Source organism: Gymnogyps californianus, chromosome 7 (genome assembly GCF_018139145.2).
Source record: "Gymnogyps californianus isolate 813 chromosome 7, ASM1813914v2, whole genome shotgun sequence".
Lineage (NCBI taxonomy): Eukaryota > Metazoa > Chordata > Aves > Accipitriformes > Cathartidae > Gymnogyps > Gymnogyps californianus.
Window position 1 is genome coordinate 8,218 of NC_059477.1, and position 11,426 is coordinate 19,643.

Below are 11,426 nucleotides of genomic sequence, written 5' to 3' on the forward strand. Positions count from 1 at the left end.
AGAGGGAGACTGGAGAGAGCTTGTTTTGGTGGAATAGGTATGTCCAGAGCTTTTTCCCAGCACCGCAAGCATTGTGACATTCTTGAGCATGGACCAAAATATTAAACAATCCACAAAAGCAATAATTTACATCACTAGATGAAAGCAGCTCCGATTCCATTTTGGCTCTGGAGCAGGAAAATGGCGTTAATGAGTCAGTGTGGACGTGGTAGATTTGGTAGTGCCTGTCTGACACCCTGAAGTTTACCGGAACTGGATGTAACGATGGTCCTGGTGACTAAGAACTGAGACACCCTCATTTCTCTTGCAGCTTATGGCCTGTGGGCCAAGGGAAACGCAAGGAGCCTCTCACAAGTAGACTCCCTACCTAAAGGGACAAAGCTTCTCAAGTCTCTGGTTGCAGGGCTGCTTCAAGAATAAGGCAATGTTCTTTGCTGTGCTGACACTCAAAACCCAAGCTGGATGGTGGGGTTGGGGCAGGGGGGGGGGTTGTGTTAGCACAGTATTTACAGACTCCCACTCTGTCATCAGCAGTGCTAGTGTAGGTGGAGTTAGAAAGAGGGGGATCGTGATTGTGCATGCTCGATCATGCCCTACTGAAATGCCCACCCTAACGCAGTCACACTGCCTCCGTCCAGGCAAGTCTCTCCAAAGCAATCTCTCCCTCGGATCTCCATAGCCGTGTCCCTTGATGACTTTGCCAGGCCCTCACGCATCGTCCAACCAGGGGTCTGGGCTCAGCTTGGGAAGTGGAGAATCTGTTGGAAACAAGGAAATCAATGCGTAGGAGGGTGATCAAAGAGATGCCCGCGTCCTTCCCTGAAAGAGACCCACACCCAAATTGACCTCTTTTGCTCCGTAAGGTCATCCCAGAGGCCAAAGGCCTGGATGGCCTGCTTCTGAGGAGAGGCTCAGGGCAGGGAGCCAAAAGCTCATGGCTCTTTTTCCTGGGTCAGGGATGAGGTGACCCATTCCATGCATTTCGGATTTCAAAAGGACATCGGATCAGTCTCCCGGAGCACCTGGGAGTCATCGTGAGGTGGAAGAGTTGGGAAAAACCCTGAACTCCAGGCAAACATGAGTCACCCTGCTATGGACTTCAGTGGACACGCCTGCCTCAGGCGTGCCAGGGATACCAGAGCTCACAGCCCCAAAGTTCTGCTTGCGTCAAGGGCATTTCCACACATTTTAGCACCATCCTGAATCTACGGGGGCTTCTATGCAATCTCCTGCATTTGCTGTCTTCCAAGGCATTGCCTTTTGGTGGTTGCTCAAGGGCTTGTGTGACTCAGGGTAACCCAGAATAATGAAGTTTGGAATGGACCTCTGGAGGTCTTCTGCTCCTGTCCCCTGCTCCGAGCAGACCAGACTTCCAGGTACCTCAGCAGGCTCTGGGCCTTGTCCTGCTGATTTCTCTTCTCCCATATGGGACTGTGCGGTCTTGATGTTCTGCTTGAACTTACTCAGAGTCTCCTGTGTGTCTACGATGACCCGCTGGGAGAAAGGTTTCTCAGGGCTAGCCTGAGTGCCTGCACTGAAAGCACTTGAGAGCTGACTTGAGGTGTCCCTCATAGCTGAATTTGACCGTGAGTGGTGGCCGTGCTCACCATGAAGAAGGCCAAGTGACAAAGGCAATCCGTATTAGGAAAACGCCCTCAGAATCTCCTTGTACACTAGCCTGAGACCTCCGAGTTGATTGGCCTTCTGAAGCTGGGACACAGGCGAATGGTTTTGATGTTTGGTGGTATGAAGCAGGAGCACAACATTTCAGATGAAAGAGGCAAGGGCTTAATCACCAGCGAGGCCTTGGCAAGCGGCAGCTGCTAGGTGGTTAGATGCTTCATGAGCAAGTAATGTTTGTGGCCCCGCGGGGATCTGGGACACAGCATAAAACCTCCGCTGCTCCGGGCTCTGCATCCTCCTCTCTTGCCTCCCTTTCCTCGAGGAACGAGGTAAGCCTGAGTCCGCTCCATCTCTCCCTGTGGGCTGAGCTGCTGTCATGGTGGCTCCTCAGGTTGATACTTGGGCTGCCTCAGCTTGGCCCTGCAACAGAACTGTTTAAGGGCTGTCACCTCTGTCCCTTTTGGCGGAGGTGGCTGGGGAGGGCTGGGAAGAGGGGGTTTCTTTAAAGCACAAGGGGATCAATGGGGCTGAGCTGCAGGGACGTCTGCCCACCAGAATGCCTGCCTTTAGCAGATGGTCTCTAACGAAATGGCCAAGTGCCTCCAGTGCCATCTTTATGACAGCAATGTTTGTTCAGGAGATGGGGTACGACCAGTCTTGCCACAGGTGCTTTAAACCCACTGTGCTGGGTCCTATCCTGAAAGCGGTTCAGCCGTCCTGTGCCGTGCAATTCGGAGGGCACGATGAGGGCCGTGGGAACTGTAGGCACAGTAGGTGTTTTTAAAACAAAGTGCGTCCACAGAGAGAGCTGAGGAAAAGAAAGACAGACTGATACTGAGGCTCGTGCTCCCTGCCTGCTCTGTGTTTCAGCTTTGCCTCCCTCACCGAGAGATGTCTTGCTTCAGACCCTGTCTCCCAACGCCCTGCGGCGCCTCTGGCCCAACCCCACTTGCCAGCAGCTGCAGTGAGCCCTGTGTCGCCCGCTGCGCGGACTCAACGGTGGCCATCCAGGCCTCCGCGGTGGTGGTGACCCTGCCGGGCCCCATCCTCACCTCTTTCCCTCAGAGCACAGCCGTGGATCCTCTCTGTCAGCTGCTGTTGGGAGCTCCCTCAGCGCCGGGGGGGTTCCCATCTCTTCTGGGGGCTCCCTTGGTCTGGGGGGGTCAGGGCTGTGTCTGCCTCCCACCCGCTGCAGTCTGAACTGCTGAAGCTGGCGGGTCATCCCCTTCGCAGCGGGAAGGCAGATGGGAACTCTGCATCAGGAGCATGGCCAGGGCTTGCAGGCGGGCTGCGTGTCCTCATCCCACCTGGCAGGAGGACCTGTGCCCGCTGCTCCTCGCTGCACGGCAGGCCTCGCCATGCCTCCTCTGGCTTTGCTTTGCTCTGAGCTCCTTGAGACAACACTCGTTCTCTTCTGCTTTGCTGAACCTCCTGCCGACGGGGGAGGGTGCCGGAGTTAGGGACTGCTCTTGCTGGGCTGGGATTGTCACCAGGTAGAGCAGAATGGGAAAAGGCAAGCGCTTTGTGTGGAGCTTGTCCTTGGGAAATGGGCCATTCTCTGTGCCTCCCTGAACCCTGCAGACGTGTTTCTTGGTCTCTCTTCTGTGCCACTGCATTTCCTCCTTCTCATTAAAGACTTTGTGCAGCATAGCTGGCGACTCGTGGTGCTTTGTTCTCCTCCCCCCTCAGTTGGCCAAGCCCTCTGCAAGGCTGGCATGGTTTCAGCCCAGCTGGCAACTGAGCACCACGCGGCCGCTCGCTCACTCCTCCCTGCCCTGGTGGGATGCGGAGGAGAATCGGAAGAAAAGGTAAAACCTCGTCAGTTGAGATAAGGACACTTTAATAGGACAACACAAGGAGAGAAGAAATAACAATAATAGTAACAGAAGAATATATAAAGCGAGTGATGCACAATGCAACTGCTCACCACCCGGAAACCCCATGCTCGGCTTCTTGTGAAAGTTAACTCTCTCCCAGCCGAACCCAGGACAAAGGAAGAGGGCGAACCTGCTCTCTCCCATGACAGTGAGCCTGTCCCCATGCATGGGGCACTGCAAGTTGTGGGTGGAGCTCCCTGAACTGAGACCAGAGCACCAAAAACCAGCAAGCAGGCAAGAGAAAGACAGAAAAGCCTCAGAGAAATGGATGGAACAAGAAGCAATGGACAGGGGTGGAAATACAACTAATGCCACACACAGTGGTGGTCAAAGATGGGAAACGGTTGCCCAGGGAGGTTGTAGATTCTCCACCTTTGGAGATGTCCAACATCCAACCAGGCAAGGCCATGAAAAAGGTCCTCTACTTGACCCTGCTTTGAGCCGGGCGTGGACTGCATGATCTCCACCTCAGGTGTTGAGCCACTGCTGGATGCCCTCATCCAGGAGCAGTCAAGAACAAGGGAGGGGACAGGGGCCAGCGCTCAGGAAAGCTGCAGAGCTGTGGTGGCACAGGGCAGGCGAAAGGGCACTGATGTCAGTCCCAGGGCTGCGAGCACAGGAAAGGAAGGAAGATCAGAGTGCGTTAAACAATTGACCCAACAGCAAGGCAAGGGGATTGTCGTGGTTTAACCCCAGTCAGCAACTAAGCACCACGCAGCTGTTTTCCCCTCCCCCTCCCAGTGGGGTGAGGAGGAGGAAAGGAAAGAAAAAAAAGTAAAACTTGTGAGTTGAGATAAGAACAGTTTAATAACTAAAGTAAAATAGAATACTAACAATAGTAATAATGAAATATAATAATAATCGTAATGAAAAGGAATACAACAAAAAAAGGAAGGGGGGCGGGGGGGGAGAAAAAAAAACCAGTGATGCACAATGCAATTGCTCACCACCCGCTGACCAATGCCCAGTTAGTTCCCGAGCCGCGATCCACGCCTCCCGGCCAACTCCCCCCTGTTTATATACGGGGCATGACGTTCCATGGTATGGAATACCCCTTGGGCTAGTTCAGGTCAGCTGCTCCGGCTAGGCTCCCTCCCAGCTCTTTGCACACCTGCTTGCTGGCAGAGCATGGGAAACTGGAAAGTCCTTGGCTTAAGATAAGCACTACTTAGCAACAACTAAAACATCAGAGTGTTATCAACATCATTCTCACACTAAATCCAAAACACAGCACTGTACCAGCTACTAAAAAGAAAGTTACCTCTGTCCCAGCCGAAACCAGGACAGGGATAAAGTGTAAGCATGCTGAGGAAAGCCCTGAGGGAGCCAAAACTCGGAGGTCCCACTAAGCTGTGAACGCAGATCACTGGATTCAGAGTCCAGACTGCTCACCATTACACCATGGGACCACCTGGACAGACCCTGTCTTTCCCCTCTGGCCACCCTCGCTGAGCCATATGCTCCTGGCTGGGCCTGGCAGTCTCTCCATCTCCCTGGCCACCACCAAGTGCAGCCTTCCTCCAGGGCCACTGGGCTCTCGCTACTCACAGGATCTTTCAAGGGAGTGCCAGAGCTCTTTGCGCAAGCCTGGCATGCCCTCTCGTACAAGACCCAGGCTGGTAACCTGTGAGAATCTTCTTCTCGCCTAATTAGACCTGCTTATGAAGTTTCCAGCTTAACCTCTTCAACATTGCACCTCACAGACTACATTCATGGCCCAGCGATCGGTGGTTCGATGCTTGCACTTGCGGTCTCTGCTGCTGCCTCCCTTCACCCCCGTGTTGGACAGCCTGCCAGTCTGCCTGGGTACGTTATTGCCTCTCCTGTTTCTCACCTCGTAGCTCATCCGAAGCAGCCGTGAAGCAGATATCCTTACCCTTGGTTGCAGTCCTAGCCAAGCTCCTGACCTTGCTGAACGAGGCAACCAAGAGAGAGGGCAGGGGAGGACGTTCAGCAGAGGGAAGAGCTCGCAGGAGGACCCGACGCAGCTCCTTCAGCATCTCCCTCAATTACGACGTGCTCCGGCATGCTCTGATACCACCTTGTGCATGTCCCCTCTTCCTCTTCCTGTGTGCACAGGAAGACCTCTTGTGTGGCTCGTACTTCCTGACTGCGGTCCTTCTGAAAAATGCCACCAGTGCTCATGCAACCTGTGGTGGCATTGCGTGAGTGAGGATGTCTCTCTCCTGTCAGCAGCGTTGGAGAGAAATGCCCCAGAGCCTGCCACGTCCCTGTTGGCCTCTTCCTGGTCGGCCTCTACTCCCACCTGCCCCTCTTCCCACTGGTGCTGTCCATGTTTGCTGGTGAGGAACTGCCAGTTCCACAAAACTTTTGGGGTTGAAATCCTGCTGGTCAACGCCACATCCTGGACTGGCACCTACAGAATGTGCCACTGGACCTGAAAGAGGGAAGGACGCATCTCAGGGGCTCTCCAGCTTTGGGAGCAGAGGGCAGAGGAGCTCCCTGCTGACTAAGGAGAGGGAAAAGTTGCCCCGTCACCAAAAAAGGGGAAGAAGGACTATCTGGGGAACCAAGGAAAGGTGGTGATAAAGTGGAGCAAGTTCAGCGGAGGATGCCTAGGATAGTCAGGGGCCAGGGGCTCTGGCCTTGGGAGGAGAGGCTGAGGACGCAAGGCTCGCTTAGCTGGGAGAAGAAAATGCTTAGCAGGGATCGAATTGGAGCCTCCCTCCAGCGCCTGCAAGGAGGCTACTGCAACGGCTGGAGGATGAGCGCCGTGGTCAGAAATTGAAGAGGCAGTTTGTGACTGGTTACACGAACCCAAATGATCACCCTGAGGGTGCCTAAGCATGGGAGCCGGGGTGCCAAGAGGCTGTGAAATGTCTGTCCTCAAGGTATTGTATGACCCGAAAGAAAGATCAGGTGGTGTGAGCCTGCTTGAAGCAGGAGGATGCCCTCTCTGACTGCCTGAAATGCCTTCCAAGCAGAAGGGTTGTTGCAGGGAGAGAGGATTGTGTGAGCGAATGTTTGAAGAATGTCCAGAGATGCGCACTGAAATGCGGGGAGAGGCATGCAGAATGTGAGTTTTGCAGGGAGAGCGGCCAAGTGGAATTCCCCAGGGGCTCTCCCTCCCTGTTTCTGTTGTAGGCCTACCCAGCTGGTACTGGTGGGGCAGCATGGGTATGGCCCTTTCTCCTTCTGCAGGAGCTGGGACTGCAGCAAGAGCTGAGCAGAGCCCCCAGAGGAGCAAGAAGCCTGCAGCGAGGAGAGGGAAGGAGGCCAAGAGAGAGAAGAGCCTGTCAGGAGTGGGAGTCGAACCCACGCCTCCCAGGGAGACTGCAACCTGAATGCAGCGCCTTAGACCGCTCGGCCATCCTGACCCACTGCTGCTGCTGCTGCTGCTGCTGCTGCTGCTGCCACTCCTCCCCCTGCAGCTGCCAGAGCCAGCCCACCTCAGGCAGCCTCCTCCTGGCACTGCTGCAGGGGGAGCTGGCTCCTGGCAGCACCCTTGCCCTGCTCCCACCACGGGCTGCTGACAGGCGACCGCAGCTCCTACACGCGCTTCAGACCACACGGAACACGAGTAGCCAGCACAGGGGCAGCACGCTTCCGACGCGTCTCCCAAAGGCCAAGGCAATCCTTCACAGGACCAAGCAAAGGAACCGTCAGCAAATTACGGCTCTGCGCACGCCAACATCCTGTCAAGGGGCTCCAGGCACACGCCTGCCTTTCTCATGGACGGTTCCTGGGGCAACAAGGGTGCTTCCTTCTTCCCTGCCCTCCGTGGGCAAGGAGGGCTCTGCCACACCAACCCCTGGGGGAATGCTGGGGTGGTCTCAAGGAGTCAGTGTGTGGGAAAGGGGCTGGAGAGTCAAGGCAAAAGGACACGAGATGCGCCAAGTGCTGAGCAATGACTGAGCTCCAGTTCCTGTGGGGAAGAGGCCCGCTTGCCGCCCACGGTGCAGAGGAAGGAGGTCACAGCTCTCTCTGGGATTTGTTGCTTCGTGGAAGGAACTAGACTGCAAGGCATCTCAGGAGGGCACTAGTCCAAATGCCTGCTCAAAGCAGGGCTAGCCCCAAAGCTAGAGCAGGCGGCTCAGTGCCTGAGCCCCACTGAAACTTGAGGGTGATACCCAGGCATGGAGAATCCCAAAGTTCTCTGGGCACCTGCTCCAGTGCTTCAGCACTCCCTGAGAATCTCGGAAGGGTCCAAAGCAGCCCCTGCACTCTGCTTTTGCCAAGGCGGGCCTTGCTAAGAGCCAGGCCTGTGTCTGCTGGCCTAGGAGGTGCCCAGAGGCCTGGCCATGAGGCAAGGCTGGAGGGGGAGTCAAGGGGAGGGCCTCGAGTGCCCTATGGGAGCTGAACTTCCTGAGGGAAGCTGGGTTGGTTTGGAAGAGGAGAGGCAAGGCCCTGTGGAGCCAGGCTGAGTAAAAGAACCTTGTCTGCGTTGGCCAGGAATCGAACCCGGGTCAACTGCTTGGAAGGCAGCTATGCTCACCACTATACCACCAACGCTCCTCGACCCACTCCTGCCTCCTGCTCCTCCACCCCGCAGCCTCGCCTCCCTCCTGCCCCTCCACTTCCCAGACTCCCCTGCCTCCTGCTCTTCCAGCTCACAAACTCCACTCTCTCCACTTCACAGCCTGGACGGCCTCCTCCTTCCAGCCCCCTGCACACATACGGCCTCAAGCCCATCGGATGTCTCTGGGCTTCTCTCTGTCTGACGTGTTGGCTAGGGAAACTCAACCTGCTGCCTGATGGCAATGCTGATGCTCCCCATCTGCCTTCATACAGCTGCCCGCTGGGCATGTACTACGCAACGCGATGGGCCTTTCTCTGGATGTACCTCTCGTGCTTTAAGCACAGACAAACACCCACCCAGCTGCTCACTACTTTCCCCACCCTCAGGGGGATGCGGAGCACTGAAAACAGGATGACAAATCGCATGGCTCAAGATAAACACAAGGACGTGCCTTAGCAAACACTGTTGTGGGCAAGTCAGGCTTGACTTGGGCAGAATTCATTTTTTGCCAATTAAAACGCATTCACACAGTGACAAACAAAAAGACAAACATAAAACACCGCCTTTCCTCTCCCCTCTCCCAGGCTCAACTTTACTCCTTCACACCACACTCTGTTACCTGCCCAAGCGGGATGCATCTTCCCTCTGCTCTTTCCCGTTCTTTTTGTTCCTTCCGCCTCTCTCTGCCCGGCGTTTTCTGCCCTTTCTGGAATATGTTTTCACAGAGGGGCCACAAACTTTGATGACGGCTCAGCTGTGTCGTGCGGTGGAACTGGCTGTGTCTGGCACAGGGCAGCCCCTTATCTCTTCTCACAGAGGCCACCCTGCAGCACCCCCTAACCCCTCCACTACCAAAACCTTCCCATATGTAGCCAACACAGTGCCCCTTGGGAATACCGTAGGGCATAACACTGAGGTAACACAGGCGGAGTCTGCCCCAGTCGGAGTCACATTCACGCTGTCCCAGGCTAACATGTGGTTGCACCATGCACCCTTTGGTTGAATTAAAAAGGCACAGCAACCAGCCTGGGTTTCTTCTGAGTCACTGGATATGTCCCTATCTTGTACACTTGTCTAGGATTAGCTCAGCAATCAGTGAGCGGAAAGCAGGCAATGCTAGGGTAACAATTCTCTATCTACGTAATGTGCAAATAGGCCAAGTGGATTATTTCTAGCACAAGTTTCTGTCTAGATCACTTGGTCGGATATGAGCATCTGCCACCTTCCGTGCTGCATGCCCGTAAGCAATTTGTTTTGCAGGACTCTAGGCATTACCTGTTCCTGGGCTAAAATCTGCCTTGTGCTGCTACTGGTTTTGGTGGTGGATGATTGCTTTGGTCAATCCCCATGCCAGCACTGATGAATGATGAAGTACAGCTGACCAGGACGTACCTTCCTCTACATACACGGGGGGCACCACTTTCTTTCAGCCGCCATTTTCTTATTAGACACCATAACCAACATGTTTTCCTACTGCTCTGTGATTGGCTGACAGCCATCTCTTCACCCCGTCATACCCACCTGCTCTCAGGCAGACCTGTGACTGGCTGTGAGGACCAGCCAACCCTACCTGTGTACCCAGAAGCACATCTGAAAAGGAAGCCCCACTCACTAAATACAGCAAAGAGGCAACTCTTGACAGCGTCATTCCCCATGGGTTCTCATATTGCTTTGTGATTGGCTGACAGCCATTTTTGACACTGTCGTGCCCGCACGTTCTCAGGTCTCCCCCTGATGGGCTGTCCGCTTCCTTTGGAACAAGAAGCGTTCAGATATAAAAAGATACAGCAGGCAGTGGTATCCACTATGGAATGAACACAAGCACCTAGCGCAAGCAATATTCCTGTGCATGGCCCGTCACCTGCAGAGCCAGAGGCGACCTCACGGTCAACATCCAAGCGATCTTCTGGCTTCTGGCCCATCAGGTACTAAAGTAGAAGGGAGCTCACCTGCAGATACCCATGCCATCTTCCTGCTGCCAGCTCGTGAAGCACTCGGACAAGGAGAACTTCTGCAAGAGGCCGCTCTCCATTGTCTTTGAAAGGTCACGGCAATTGGGAGAGGTTCCTGAGGCCTGGAAGCAAGTCAGTGTCGCTCCTATCTTCCCAAAAGGCACAAAGGAGGACCTGCACAACAGCAGGCTGGTCTGCCTCCCCTCGATCCCTGGGACACCAGACAAACCGGGCCCAGGCTCCACGCATGCCCTCTGCACAGACCTACGGTCAGGCCCAGGGTTCAGTGGACCTGCTGTTCAGTGGACATGCTTGTGGGAGTGAGAGAGGGGGGTGTCCAGCACTGCATTCTAGTCCAGAGCAGCCAGAGGGGAAGAAAAGGATCAGGCCATGTGCGGTTTTGGGTAGTGAGGAATGAAAGACAAACAAAACACCACCATTCCTCTCACTTTTACCAGGCTCAGCTACAGTCCTTCACTGCAGACTGCTCCGGCATGGGTTCTCCCCGTGCTGCAGACCTGAACAGGAAAATCTGTTTCAGCGTGGGCTCTTCCACAGGCTTCAGGCCTGTCAGGAAAAGCTGCGCAAGTGGCTCAGTGTTGTGGAGGCAGCTGGAATCAGCTGTGTGCAGCGGCAGGGCAGCCCCTTGCCTCTGCTCACAGAGGCCACCCTGCAGCACCCCCTCTCCCCTCCACTGCCAACACCTAGCCACATAGAGCCAATACAGTGCCCATTGGGAATACCTGCTCGGCCCTGCTCCTGGCTGGACCTGCGCGTGGGCACGGCAGCAAAGAGACTAGGATGGAGAAAACCCCAAGATGGTCAAGTTGATTGGACAGGTGTTTGCCAGAGTAGCACCAGCCTTGTCCTCCTCCCCACCTGCAGATTCCTGGAGGTGCCCGCTTGCGGCTGGGAAGTTGGGATTGAGCTGCCTGACGGGAAGGGAGAAACAGTTGTGTCCCCAGGACCCCCAGTTCCTTGTGGGGGGAGGTCTGGCTGCCGCTGCAGACCCACGGGTCTGCCTTGGTGAGGGTCCCTTTGGGAGTGCTGGCTCGTAAGAAGGCAAAGGAGAAAGAAGGCGGCGGTGGCAGAGAGAAGGGGCTGAGGGAGCAGGAGGGCCATGGGCATGGCCGCGTAGAGAGCCAGAGCAGTGCAGGTGAAAAGTTGCTGGGAGAGGCAGCAGGAGGAAAAAGCAATTAGCAGAGGATGGTTTCGATCCATCGACCTCTGGGTTATGGGCCCAGCACGCTTCCGCTGCGCCACTCTGCTCCCCCTGGCACCTCAGCTGGGACCTCCCCCAGCCCGGCCTCATGCTCCCTGGCACTGCCAGCGCTCATGCCTCCTTCCCTTTGTCTATCCTGTGCCCTCACCCGCGCAGCAAAATTGTCTCCCTGGAAACTTCACCTCCTTTGGGCCTGGGCTGCTGTCCTGGTCTTGGCTGGCATGCAGAGACTTAATTTGCTTCCTAGTAGCTGGGACCGTGCAGTGCTTTGC

General features: G+C 55.4%; 3 non-coding genes across 3 annotated transcripts; all 3 read right to left on the reverse strand.

The window, feature by feature from the left end:
• Window positions 1-6,755: 6,755 nt before the first annotated feature.
• Window positions 6,756-6,838, reverse strand: TRNAL-CAG (transfer RNA leucine (anticodon CAG)). The gene has a single exon. It is a non-coding gene; the product is annotated as a tRNA-Leu (tRNA).
• Window positions 6,839-7,901: 1,063 nt separating this feature from the next.
• Window positions 7,902-7,973, reverse strand: TRNAG-UCC (transfer RNA glycine (anticodon UCC)). Its single transcript has one exon. It is a non-coding gene; the product is annotated as a tRNA-Gly (tRNA).
• A 3,156-nt stretch (window positions 7,974-11,129) lies between these two features.
• TRNAM-CAU (transfer RNA methionine (anticodon CAU)) lies at window positions 11,130-11,201 on the reverse strand. Its single transcript has one exon. It is a non-coding gene; the product is annotated as a tRNA-Met (tRNA).
• Window positions 11,202-11,426: the final 225 nt, after the last annotated feature.